This window comes from Amblyraja radiata, chromosome 18 (genome assembly GCF_010909765.2).
Source record: "Amblyraja radiata isolate CabotCenter1 chromosome 18, sAmbRad1.1.pri, whole genome shotgun sequence".
Lineage (NCBI taxonomy): Eukaryota > Metazoa > Chordata > Chondrichthyes > Rajiformes > Rajidae > Amblyraja > Amblyraja radiata.
In genome coordinates, this window is record NC_045973.1 from 18,205,505 (window position 1) to 18,219,621 (window position 14,117).

Below are 14,117 nucleotides of genomic sequence, written 5' to 3' on the forward strand. Positions count from 1 at the left end.
CATTCCAAGCAGAGTGCAAGGCCACCAAACTCAAGTGCAGTTTCATACCACTTCAAGCAGGGTGCAAGACCACCAAATTCAAGTGCAGCTTCATGCCACTTCAAGCAGGGTGCAAGGCCACCAAATTCAAGTGCAGTTTCATACCACTTCAAGCAGGGTGCAAGGCCACCAAATTCAAGTGCAGTTTCATGCCACTTCAAGCAGGGTGCAAGGCTACCAAATTCAAATGCAGTTTCATACCATTTCATGCAGTGTGCAAGACAACCAATTTCAAATGCAGTTTCATACCATTTCATGCAGGGTGCAAGGCCACCACATTCAAATGCAGTTTCATACCATTTCAAGCAGGGTAAAACCACCATAAAACCACACAAACACCACATAAACACCACATAAACACCACATAGACACCACACTCACAGTTCAGTAGACATTCAGTGTGTTCAGTTGATTCACAGCTCAGACAGAGTAGTGACCTCTCCCTCCCCCATCTTGCAGAGACTGAGCCACAACCACACTTCTGGATTTTATAATCCCTCCCCCCTCCCACCAGAAGGGGCGTGGCTTTCATGGCGTGATTGACAGGAGAGAGATTATTTTTTAAACATTTTTTAAATACTAATAACACCTTTATTTTTCATTGACTGGAAGAATCCTATGCACCTGATGACCGGAGGGGGACTGAGTAAGATGGCCAAAAATCACAGCCGTAAGTGTTAGCGTTTTATCTAAAATCAATATACAGTGCAAACAGGAAGTTGTCAAGTTTAGACTTTTAATCATGTGCTTTATTTCAAACCAACCACCACCAGCAACCATTTGCTGTACTTCATTTCAAACCAACCACCACCAGCAACCATTTGCTGTGCTTCATTTCAAATCAACCACCACCAGCAACCATTTGCTGTGCTTCATTTCAAACCAACCATCACAGCAACCATTTGCTGTGCTTTATTTCAAACCAACCACATTTTCATTTTCAAACCACATTAAATGCACTCAAGGTCAGTAAAACCACACTCACAGTTTAGTAGACATGTGTTCATTGTTATTCACAGCTCAGACTGAGAGACGTGACCCACTCGTTCCCCCATCTTGCAGAGACTGACTGAGGCACTCAACACTTCCAGGTTTTAAAGTCCCTCCGGAAGGGTCGTGGCCTTCAGGTGAGAGAATCTCAACATTTTTTAAACACTAATAACTCTTTTATTTTTCATCGATGGGAAAAATCCTCGTCCTGCACAGCGGAGTTTTTTCTAAAATCAATATACAGAACATCAGGAAGTGGTCAAGATCAGACTATTAGTAATATAGATACCTAAACTATAAGATAATAGCAACCATTCCCACTGAGGCTTGTATGAAGAAAGACAAAGTCTTGTGTTAAGGTAGTGCCCTTTATAACATTCAAAGGAGCAATTCTCTTTGTGCAGTTACTACTGCACAGATAATACTGTACATGCAAATCACCATTTAACATCCACTCTTGGGATTCCTGGTCCTACTCCAAGCTGACAGCATCTTCCTGCCCCTGAATTTATAACCTGTCATAACAACAAGGATATCTGTAGTGTACAGTTCAAATTCAACGAAGTTGATGGAGGAATTTTAATTTTTTAAAGCTCTAACATTACTCCCAATGCACCGCTTTATAGTTTTTGTGCTTGTCATTTGCTGTCAGTCATGCATCCTTGATGCACAACCGAAGGCTTAGTTGGCAGATTTCCTGCAAAATATCCATTAGGGTAAATTATTTTCTGCAATTACAATTTGGCATGAAACATTTTGCACTTTCTGTATTTTGGATGGAAGTAGTTAGTTTAGTTTATTGTCACCTGTACCGAGGTATAGCGAAAAGCTTTTGTAGTGAGTTAACCAGTCAGCAGAAATACACCACATGATCGATCCATTTACAGTGCATAGGTACATGATAAGGGAATAATGTTTAGTGCAAGGTAAAGCCAGCAAAGTCCGATCAAGGATAGTCCGAGGGTTATCAAAGAGGTAGATAGTAATTCAGCACTGCTCTCTGGTTGTGGTAGGATTCTGAACTACTATCTACTTCTTTGATGACCCTTGGATACTTGATCTGACTTTGCTGGCTTTACCTTGCATTACCTTGCAAGAACAATGCATTTTATCATCGAAACAAAGCAGAGCTATGTCATGCATTTATAAGCTCTTTCTATCCCTCACTTGCTGTTTTCAAGAGAGAGTTTTCAAGAGATATAGCTCTTAAGGCTAACGGAATCAAGGGATATGGGGAAAAAAGCAGGAACGAGTTACTGATTTTAGATGATCAGTCATGATCATATGGCTCGAAGGGCTGAATAGCCGACTCCTGCATCTGTTTTTCTATGTTTCTATGCTCCTCATTTGTTCTGGACTTTGTTTATGTGCCACAGTACTATATGGATAACAAAGTGATGATCATCTATTGATCATGGTGGAGATTGGATAGCTCATCACATTTGTATAAAATACAGTAAATGGTGTTGCTCCATGTAGAACAATTATTTCCTCTTACAAGTATGGAAGGATGTGAATAATTATCAAAGCTACTGTATTTGATAATGCTGTAAGGTTTTTTAAATAATATGCTTTAAGGTTATTGGAGCGGAGGTTAGATCCACAGATAATGTGAGCCTTGCAGATTAAATAACCAACTATATTGAGACTGTTGAAGTTCTAAAGTGAAATGAAATTTAGCCAATTTGACATGAATTACACAGACATGCAACCTAAACAGAAAATGAAGGTTAATTGATAGTTATTTAGTCATCATGGCAGAAGACAAGCAAGCTGGAGGAGTGCAGGGAATTGGATTAATAATGGTTTTGTAAATTGGAATCTGGATGCAAGTTGTACAAGCTGCTGCAGTTTACGTTCCAGGAGCCTCTCCTCAAGTTCTGTTCCAACACAATGCATTTTATTTTAAGTTACCATTTGCTAAGACCAAATAACACAATTTTTTCCCCTGTTCAAGACAAATAGCTTAACTATAATGGAGACACAATAATCTGCAGATGCAGGAATTCTGAGCAAAAAACAAAAGGCTGGAGTAACTCAGCCTCTTTCTACTTCAACCATAACCCATGTTTCTGGCTTTGCATTTCATTTCTCCTCTTCTTTCCGTAGCTGACACCCTTTGGTCTCCTTTTCACCTCTAGCCTTTCTCACTTACTCCACTCCTGACCATCACCGGTCACGGTGGCGCAGCGGTCATGGAGGCGCAGCGGTAGAGTTGCTGCCTTACAGTGAATATAGCCTGAGGTTTCCTGATCCACTGAGTTCCTCTAGCCTTTTGCATTTTAGCTTAAATTTATCAGGTGAGTAAGTGTTTGGGGGGAGGGATTTGGGTGGTTCCCGGAGGTTTTTGTCAGTCTCCCTACCTGCTTCCACTACCTGCAACCTCCGGCAACCACCTGCAACCTCCGGGAACTTAACGGAAACCTTGAGTGGGGCGCAAAGTCTCCAGATTCAGGTTTCCTAAGTGGGACAGGGGCATTACAGCATCAAAGACCCAGGTTCGATCCTGACTACGGTGATAGTCTGTACAGAGATTGTGTGTTCTCGCTGTGACTGCTTGGGTTTTTCCCAGGTTTGTAGGTTAATTGGCTTTGGTAAAGATTGTAAATAGTCCCGAGTATGTAGCATAGTGTTGGTGTATGGGGATCGCCTGTTAGCATGGGGTCATTGGGCCAAAGAGTCAGTTTCCGTGCTGTATCCGGCCAAACTGGCCAGACTGGAATTTTGTCTATGTCTAAACAGAATGGAAGGTTGATGGTCTTGTAGGGTGGGAGCATGAATTAGTGGGCATCTTCAGTTTGCAAATTATATGATAGTACAGGAAGAGCAGGTACCAAGATTGCAATAATAGATATGGGTATTATAGCAGAAAGACCAAGCATAGACTTGGCGTTTGTTTCGCTGAATACCTTCGCTCAGTTCGCCTTGGCCTACGTGATCTCCCGGTTGCCAAACACTTTACCACCCTTCCCATTCCCACACTGACCTTTCTCCCCTGGGACTCCTTCATTGTCAGAGTGAGGCCAAACCCAAACTAGAGGAACAGCACCCAATATTTCACTTGGGCAGCTTACAGCCCATTGGTATGAATGTTGATTTCTCTAACTTCAAGTAACCCATGCACCCCCTCTCTCTCTGTCCCTTCCCACCATAGTTATTGCACTAGTTTCACTATCGTCCTGTTTAATTTCATTGTCTGTATAACATTATCATCTAGTCCACAGCCAACAATGGATCATTGTGGGCTCTACCTTTCCTTGATCATCGTTGCTTTTACTTTTTTGCATATCTGTTCTTTATCTCTCTTTATCACCCTCTATATCTCTCATTTCCCTTTCCCCTGACTCTCAGTCTGAAGAAGAGTCTCGACCCGAAACATCACCTGTTCCTTTTCTCCAGAGATGCTGCCTGAGTTACTCCAGCATTTTGTCTATCTATGGGTGCGGTCTCATCTTCAATGCGACTGGCCACAAATTCACTGGCTATCCCCTGTAGGCTAGTGAACTCTGATATTGGCTACTCTTCTGTTAGACCACCTTTGCTGTCACTTGCTTTTTTCCTCCTCCCTTGTTGTAGACAGTGGAGTGAGTAAGTGGTTTTGCAAAGTGTGTGTAATGAGTGAGAGAATGGGACCAGTGAGATATCGGCAAATGGCTTGAAATACAGGTCATTAGCTAGGGAGAGATATGGTGGGAGAAATGAATGTTAGAGATAAGAGCTACTTACAGAGTTTGTTGGTAAGTGAGTGATGACATTGTCCAACTGGAACGAGAGCTCCCAAAGATTTTCAATTTGGTCCCCAATAGGTTGTCACCAAATAGAAAATACATTCTTACTGCCTTCCCATTCAACAAAAATAAAATTGGAAAGAATGATGCGTTTTTTTGTTTGTTACCTTGGGAGATGAGAATGTTTCTCTCCCGTGCCATTTGTCCAAATTTGAGTAGTTCTCCAGAGAAAATAAGAATCATTATGTTTTCGGGCTGCTTCCATGCCTTTTATTTTTTGCTCATTATTGAGAAAGATGGCCCAAAATATTTCCTTTTATTTCCTATCAGCTCACCGTTAGCAGCCAGTGTCCTTCAGAAGCACAGTGTTCATCACCACAGTTAGGAGTTTGTTTTTAGAGATATGCCCTTCGGCCCAACGGGTCTGCACCGAACAGCGATCACCCCCGACACTAGTTCATATCCGGCACACTAGGGACAATTTACAGAAGCCAATTAATCTACAAATCTGCGTGTCTTAAGGGTGGCACAGTGGCGCTACAGTAGAGTTGCTGCCTAACAGTGACAGAGACCCTGGTTTGATCCTGAACTCGGGTGCTGTCAGTATGGAGTTTGCATGTTTTCCATAGAAACATAGAAACATAGAAATTAGGTGCAGGAGTAGGCCATTCGACCCTTCGAGCCTGCACCGCCATTCAATATGATCATGGCTGATCATCCAACTCAGTATCCCGTACCTGCCTTCTCTCCATACCCTCTGATCCCCTTAGCCACAAGGGCCACATCTAACTCCCTCTTAAATATTCCGTGACTGTGTTGGTTTCCTCCAGGTGCTTTGGTTTCTCCCACTTTTCAGACATACAGGTTTGTAGGTTAATTTGCTTCGGTAAGAATTGTAAATTGTTCCTGGTGTGTAGGATAGTGCTGGTGTACGGGGTGATCGTTGTTCAGTTCAGGCTTGATGGGCCAAAGGGCCTGTTTCCATGCTCTCATCCATGGCTTGCTGCTTGCAAGTGGTGGAAAGGCTTTAGTCGTCAAGAGAGGCAATATACAATAGGTGCAGGAGTAGGCCATTCGGCCCTTCGAGCCAGCACCACCATTCAATGTGATCATGGCTGATCAGTCCCAATCAGTACCCCGTTCCTGCCATCTCCCCATATTCCCTGACTCCTCTATATTTAAGAGCCCTCTTTTGAAAGTATCCAGAAAACCGGCAGAGAATTCCAAAGACTCACTACTCTTATAGAAGTTATATAGAATGTATATAGAAGAAACACGTTACTTCTTAAATCTTACCAATATGCTTAAAATATTTAGTAAAGCTCGCAGATGTCAGCTTTTTTGTGTGCTCAGAAGTCAAGGCCCAAAAACATGTTATTGTTTAGTTTATTTTGCTTCAGTTAGAACATTATGATAACTTAGAAATTGGAGATAAAAGACAAGGACAGTACGAGGTTAAAGTTAGTAAAAACATACGTGCTAAGCAGCTAAAGATAAGAACTGAAATTACAATAAAACACTGCATGAAAGGATGGATCAGAGAGCATTTGGAGAATGGCCAAGCTGTACTATCTCTGAATGTTCCAGGCCCAGATTTGTGCAAATTAAAGGCCTCTCGTCTTCTTGAAGAATTCTCCGTGTCTGTGTCATTTATATCTTTAATTTGAGTCATGTAAACCACGACACTCTCTGTGAGAAAAAGTTTCCTCGTCTCCGTCCTAAATGGCTTACCCCATATTCTTAAACTGTGGCCGCTGGTTCTGGACTCCCCCAGCATCGGGAACATGTTTCCTGCCTCTAGAGTGTCCAAACACTTAATAATCTTATATGTTTCAATAAGATCTCCTCTCATCCTTCTAAACCCCAAAGTATACAAGCCCAGCCACTCCATTCTCTCAGCATACGACAGTCTCGCCATCCCGAGAATTAACCTTGTAAACCAATGCTGTACTCCCTCAATAGCCAGAATGTCCTTCCTCAAATTAGGGGACCAAAACTGCACACAATACTCCAGGTGTGGTCTCACTAGGGCCCTGTACAACTGCAGAAGGACTTCTTTGCTCCTAAACTCAACTCCTCTTGTTATGAAAGCGAGGCCAACACAGCCTCTGACAAGCTCTTCCTACATTGCTTTTATGTGGCTGGTCCAACTAAGTTTCCAATCAATGGTCATCCCCTAATATTGATGGTGGAGAACTTTCCGACTAATTGCATTGGAAGTTAAGGGCCTGTCCCACTTGGGCGACCTAATCCGCGAGTTCTGGCTAGTTTGCCCTCGACTCATACTCGCAGCATGGTCAACACGAGGTCGTAGGAGGTCTACGTAACTCTCCTTCATGCTGGAGAGTGGTCTCCACGTACTCGAGGCCTCAGCTAGGTCGTGGCGTTTTTTTCAATATGTTAAAAAATCCCCGCGAGTAAAAAGGTCGCCATGGAAAAAATCGATATATTTTTTTTACACGTAGGTTTAGTCATAGTAGTTCATAGTAGGTCAGCACGTTAGTTATAGGTAATCGAGGGTAGTCGAAGGTAGTCGAAGGTAGTTGTAGATAGTCTTCATCATAGACGAAGGGAGGTCGAAGGAGATCAAAGGAGGTCGTCTTCACTCTCCACTATTCGTTGTCCAATTTTCCCGAAGTTAGTCGTAACTAATCGAAGCTAGTCTTCAACATAGTCGAAGGAGGTCGAAGGAGGTCGAAGGAGGTCTTCTACATAGTCGGAGGTCTTCAACATGTCATTTTTTAAAACTCTTTTAAACTCGCCAATTAGGTCGCCCAAGTGGGACAGCCCCTTAAAGAATAGATGGTGTACTCACGTTTCTTGGAGGTAGTTATTGCCTGCATGTTACATACCATTTAGCAGCATACGCTTTACATTGGCAGTGACCATCTCTTTTGCTGATGATTTGTAAATGGAATTGAACATCAGTGAACATCCCCAATTCTGATGGAAGGAAGGCAATTGAGATGGACTGGTTTGGCTATCTTGAGGAATTCTGATAATGATGTCTCGGGACATAAAATATGTCTCTCCAATAACTACAACCATCTACGTTGGACACAAAATGCTGGAGTAACTCAGCGGGACAGACAGAATCTCTGGAGAGAAGGAATGGGTGACGTTTCGGGTCGAGACCCTTCTTATGTGTAGACGATAACTCCAACTATTGTAGTGTTTTCTTCTTAATATCCACTTGACGTTAGTTTTACCATGTCAAGTGCCTCCTGAATGACAAAGGCATTCAAACTTGCCTCATCTCCAGACCTGAGCACTTCGGTTCATATTCAGAACAAAGTTGTGATAAGATCTGAACCTGGATGGACCTGGGGCAACCCACACTGTGCATTAATTAGAATATATTTGGTGACTAATTGCTAATTAACCTCATTGTCAACGACTCCTAACACATTTTGTTCATTTGGTATTTCTTCCAAGTGTCATTATAGATTGGGGAACATTACAACAAGGCTATTCGGCCCCTTTAGCCTGTTCTATCTCTCAGCAAGCATTTTCAATTATCCCTGTCATCTGCTCTGTTCACATTGCCCTGAAATATTTTCCTTTCAATTTCCTTTTGATGCTTAATGAACCGTTGTGCCTTTTTTCAGGAGTGTATTAATGATTATCCAACTCAGTGAATAAACAAAATCTTATCTGTGTTTTTGTCAAATAACTTAAAATTCTGCCCTTTGGCACAATGCTTCCATTGATAAAAATAATTATTATATATGACATTGTGAATGGCATTGAAAGAAAGGATGTAGGCATCTGGTTCTCCTCAATTAAAGGAATTTTATCCTTCAAAGAAAGAAGGGTCTTGACCCGAAACGTCACCCATTCCTTCTTTCCAGAGATGCTGCCTGACTCGCTGAGTTACTCCAGCATTATGTGTGGCTATCTTCAGTTTAAACCAGCACTTGCAGCTCTTTCCTAAACACTGCTGGAAATCAAATGTAAAACCAAAAATGTTGAAGATGTTAACATTTCAGTTTTAAGGTCCATCATTAGTACTGATTAAGGGGGGGGGAGGGGGGGAGATTTTATTTTCCTATTTTTCTCATATACTTTTTTTCCAAGTTTTGCCTTCGACCTAAAACGTTAACTCGTTATCTTTGCATCTTTCCACACATGCTGCCTAACATGATGAGTGTTTCCAACATTTTTTATTGTTTCAGATTTTCAGCAGCTGTTGGTAATTTTTAATATGCATTTAATTTGAATGGAGTCCTCACCTACAGCGGAAAATGTACACAGAGCTTTCTTGGAGAAAGGCCGTGGTTAATTAAAACTGAGCACAGGTCTGAAGTGACCTTAATACAGAGAGTTGGTTCAAACTAGCCTTTTGATTGTTGCAAGATTTTTTAATTTCAAAAATAAACTTTTATTCAGAATAAGAATTATATTCGGAACAAATAATGTGCCAAAACTTCATACCTTTCAGTGTCTATACATTCAATAGTGTCATATACTGAGTACTGTTCGCACCTTTTTTAAAGAAAACATCATGGCTACTCACGTGTCCCTCAAGGATGATGTCCCTTCCCATGTTTGTTTTGATACAGCATGGAAGCAGGCCCTTTTGCCCACCGAGTCCGCGCCGACAAGCAATCGATCGCATGTACACTAGTTCCATCCTACAAACTAGGGACAATTTACAGTAGCCAATCAACCTACATCCCTGTATGTCTTTGGCATTTGGATGTAGAATCTGTGGAATTAATTGCCACAGATGGCTGTGGAGGCCAAGTCAATAGATATTGTTAAGGAAGAGATTGACAGAATCTTGGTTAGTAAGGGTGTCAGGGGATATGGGGAGAAGGGAGGAGAATGGGGTTGAGAAGGAAAGATAGACCAGCCATGATTGAATTGCGGAAACAACTTGATGGGCCAAATGGCCTAATTCTACTAATAGAACTTATGAATTTGAGAGACCGGAATACCCAGAGAAAACACACGCGGTCACAGGGCGAACGTACAAACTCTGTACAAAACAGCACCTAAAGTCAGGATCGAACCCGGGTCTCTGGCGATGTGAGGCAGCAGCTTTACCACTAATCCACTATTGCTCATGGTATTCTGCCCTTCAATGGGCAGCAGTGAAAGGGTTGTTCAAGATAATGATGGAATTCAATTAAGTTGGGCTTGGCACACTGCCTGGATTTCCAGCCATGGTTTCTGCTGGTAGATACATACCTTTTCTGGGCATGGAGAGGAGCAAAATCTGGTTTTCTACACAGTTAAGGCAGCCTAAGCTCCCTACACGCACGTACATCTCAGTTAGTGACCCAGAGGCCCTGCATGACAGCTTGATAGATCTCGCCTGCTCACCAGCTGCCAAAGCCTGTTGAACTGTTTTTAAGTGCCTTGGTGACATTTCAAAACCATTAAAATAGATATAGTTCATTAATAAACATTTAAAATAACAGGTTAAAATACCATGGGATGCTAACAAATAATGTCAAAATTCATTAAAGTGAAGTAAAATATTTGAGTCACATCTGCATTTCCCTGGTGTGGGTGTTTGATGGCAGGCCTTTTGTGTCGTAAAGCTGAGGACCCAAGGGAAGTGCATTTGAAGCTTCTCTGTGCATTTGATACTTTTAGTTAAGTTTAGTTTAGAGATACAGTGCAGAAACAGGCCCACCGGGTCCGCGACGCCCAGCGATCCCCGCACATTAACACTATCCTACACACACTAGAGCCAATTTTTACATTTACCAAGCCAATTAATCTACAAACCTGAATGTCTTTGGAGTCTGGGAGGAAACCAAAGATCTTGGAGAAAGCCCACGCAGGTTACGGGGAGAACGTACAAACTCCATACAGACAGATCCCGTAGTCAGGATCGAACCCGGGTCTCCTGCGCTGTTAGCGCTGTAAGGCAGCAACTCTACCGTTGTGCCATCGTGCCATCTCAGGGTATCTCGATGCACAAAGTCTCTTGCCCAAAGTAGGGAAATGAACCAGAGGGCATAGGTTTAAGGTGAAGGGAGAACGGTTTTATAGGAATCTGAGGGATAACTTTTTCACGCAAAGGGTGGTGGGTGTATGGAACGAGCTTCCGGAGGAGGTGGTTGAGGCAGGGACTATTGAAGCATTTAAGAAGCAATTAGATGGGTACATGGATAGGACAGGTGTAGAGGGGTATGGGCCAAATGCAGGCAAGTGCCACGTTTAGATGATACATGTTGGTCGGTGTGGGCATGTTTGGCTGAAGGGTCTGTTTCCACACACTATGACTGTAAGTGAAATATCTCAGGGCTCAGTGGCATCTGAAGCTGAGACGGAGGGTCAGAAGCCCATATTTGATTACATGCACTAAGCCAACTTGTCATTTGATTTGACAGCAATTCTATGGTGTCACGCATGGCTACAATATTCAGTGGGCAGGAAGTCTGTCTGGGTTAAAAGGCAGTCAGTTAATCTGTTATAGAAGAATAATATGCTGTTCAATGTTCAACCTTGCCTCAAGATCTTGAACTACAGCCAGCAGGCTGTACAGATTCAGGATAATTATCTGAAGAGATCTTAAATATCGTGTTCTTCTAAACAAAACAATTTTACACAATTAAAATTCAGTTCTGAATTATTATGTGCACGACACTTTTGAAACAATCACAGTTACCCTTTAATATTCTGATACATTAATTTTGGTATTTAAAAACAATCCTCAAATCATTTTTCCTCTTAGTAGTCTGTCATTAAAGTAAATCTTTGTTTATTTCAATTTCACTAATTGCTAAGTCTATTATCATTCATCAAGCACGCAGACATTACATAAGATGGAGGCTTTGTTAAATCTGTGATGGTTTTATATGACACTGATATCAGGGAGAAAAGTTAAATCTATGCGATGGGAACAATGAGAGGCGTGATGGAGACCAAAACTAAAAGGGTAAGCTGTGGATGGATAGGCTTGGTGTGTCTATATGCATGTAGAATACTTTAACAACTGATTGAATCAATTGATCTGACTCTGGCATTAATGCATACCTGGGTTCAATCCTCTCTTCCGGTGTTGCCTGTGTGGAGTTTGCACATTCTTCCTGTAACTGTATCCATTTCCTGCTGATCCTCTGGTTACTTCCTTCACCACTCAAACATGCATAGATGTAGACACAAAATGCTGGAGTAACTCAGCGGGACAGGCAGCATCTCTGCAGAGAAGGAATGGGTCAGGTTTCGGGTCGAGACCTTCCGACGACTTCTTCTTCTGCTGAGTTACTGCAGCATTTTGTGTCTGTCTGTAAACTAGCATTTGCAGTTCCTTCCTACACATTTGTGAATGTTGGCCAGTGTAAAGTGTAAATTTAACAGCTCATTACAGATGTCTGAAATTCCCATTTGCTTTAAAATGGCAACAAGATGATGGTTCAAGAAGAGTAAGGTGACATGTCTCAGTGACTATCGACCAGTGGCACGAACGTCCATGATGATGAAGTGCTTTGAGAGGTTGGTTATGGTGCACATCAACTCTTACCTCAGCAAGAACATGGACCCACTACAATCTGCCACAATAAATCAACGGGGCATGCAATTTCACTGATTCTCCACTCTGGACTAGACCACTAGGACAGTAAACACTCAACATCAGGCTTTTCTTCATAGCTACAGCTTGGCATTCAACCCCTCCAAACTTGTTACCAAGCTCAAGGAATTGGGTCTCTGCAACTGGATTCTCTACTTCCTCATCAACAGAACACAATCAGTACGAATTGGCAACAACACTTCCTCCTCAATAACCATCAGCACAGGGGCACTTCATGGCTGTGTGCTCAGCCCCCTGCTCTACTCACTCTATACCCATGACTGTGCAACAGGACACAGTTCCAACCCCAGTCACCCTGGTCCTTTCCCCTCCTCCAAATGTTCACTCGCATCGCAGAGTCCCACACTTCTCTCTTTGTTTATATCCACCTTCTTTCCCCTTCCATCCATCCATATCCCTCCTGCTGGCTTGATATGTTACCTCACACCCATTGTATCCTTTTCATCTCCAGCCTTTGTCATTTACTCTACCCATCTGCTAATCAAATCCCTCCCCACATCCAGGCTTTGGCCCAGCCCAAAGATGCTCCTCTAGTATCTTTGGTCCAGCCCCATCTCTCTTTTCCAGCATTCAGCCCTATATTCTATCTGTCTGAAGAAGCTCTCAACCCAAACCATCATCTGCCTGACCCACTTGAGTTCCCTGCGCACTTTGAATTTTTGAACAAAGTTCCTCTGGCACTTTGTGCCTGCCTTGGAATGGTGCTTTTGGGAACTTGTATTCCTGTCTCAATGCATACTGGGTCTCAGCATCTCATTAGAAAGCCAGTGCGCTCCCACAGTAGCCAACCCCTATCAGCTTACATTGTATGCTCAAGTCTCTGAAGTGGAACTTGAGCTCACTATCTCCTAAGTAGGTGCTAAGGGCACTACCACAGAGCCACAGCAGACACTAAAAAGAAAATCCTAAGGCACTTTAATGGCTGTGAAGTGCTTTGGGACTGCAGAAGATGTAGGAAGTGTTCTATAAATGGAAAATATTCTGAAGAGTTTTTGAGTTGCTGTCTTGGTTCTACACTTCTATAGCTTTCCCCAAGTCTGCAGGCTGATAGCTCTCCCTCGACTGAACTCCCCTCTCCCCTCTATCCCCCTCTTCCCCTTTGTCACATTTAGATCAGAGATACAGTGCCCTTCGGCCCACCGAGTCCGCACCGACCAGTGATCACCCGCACACTATCCCACACATGCTAGGGACCATACTGAGGCCACAACTAGTTCCCAGAATGTGGGAACTCCTCGCGACCATGAAGGAGACTCACCAGGGACCACCAGCGAACATGTGGCGAGCGCAGATTCTCCTGCACTTGCCTAAAATGTTGCTTAAGTGGGACAGGCACTTAACCATAACCCTGACCCTAAGCCTAACCAGGCGGCACCCGCAGGACAGCATACGTCAGCGTATATGTCATACAACTTGACAGTTTTACGGGCATCAGTCGCTGACGCTCGCAGTCGCCGAAAAATCGTAAAGTTGTACAGGCCCTTAACAGAGTCTCTTCTTTGTCACTGGATGTTTTAGTGATTCGGGAAGATATTAGGAGCTTTGTGAAGAGGCGAGGTGTGTACTCCATTCATCCTACCAGGCATTGGTGCTCTATAATCCTTTTTTAAAAAAAGCTTGTGGTCATGAAGATAGTTTTCTCCTTGATACAACAATGCTGGTCTTGACCGATATAACAATCTCTGTACCAGCGTTGGATGATAGCTATAATTCATATGTGGACTATGTTCATGTGAACCCGCTCCCTTCTGTTCTTGCTGGAGTGGTTTGCCTTCAGCTTAAATCTGGCGTGTCAGTTCAAGTAATTCCAA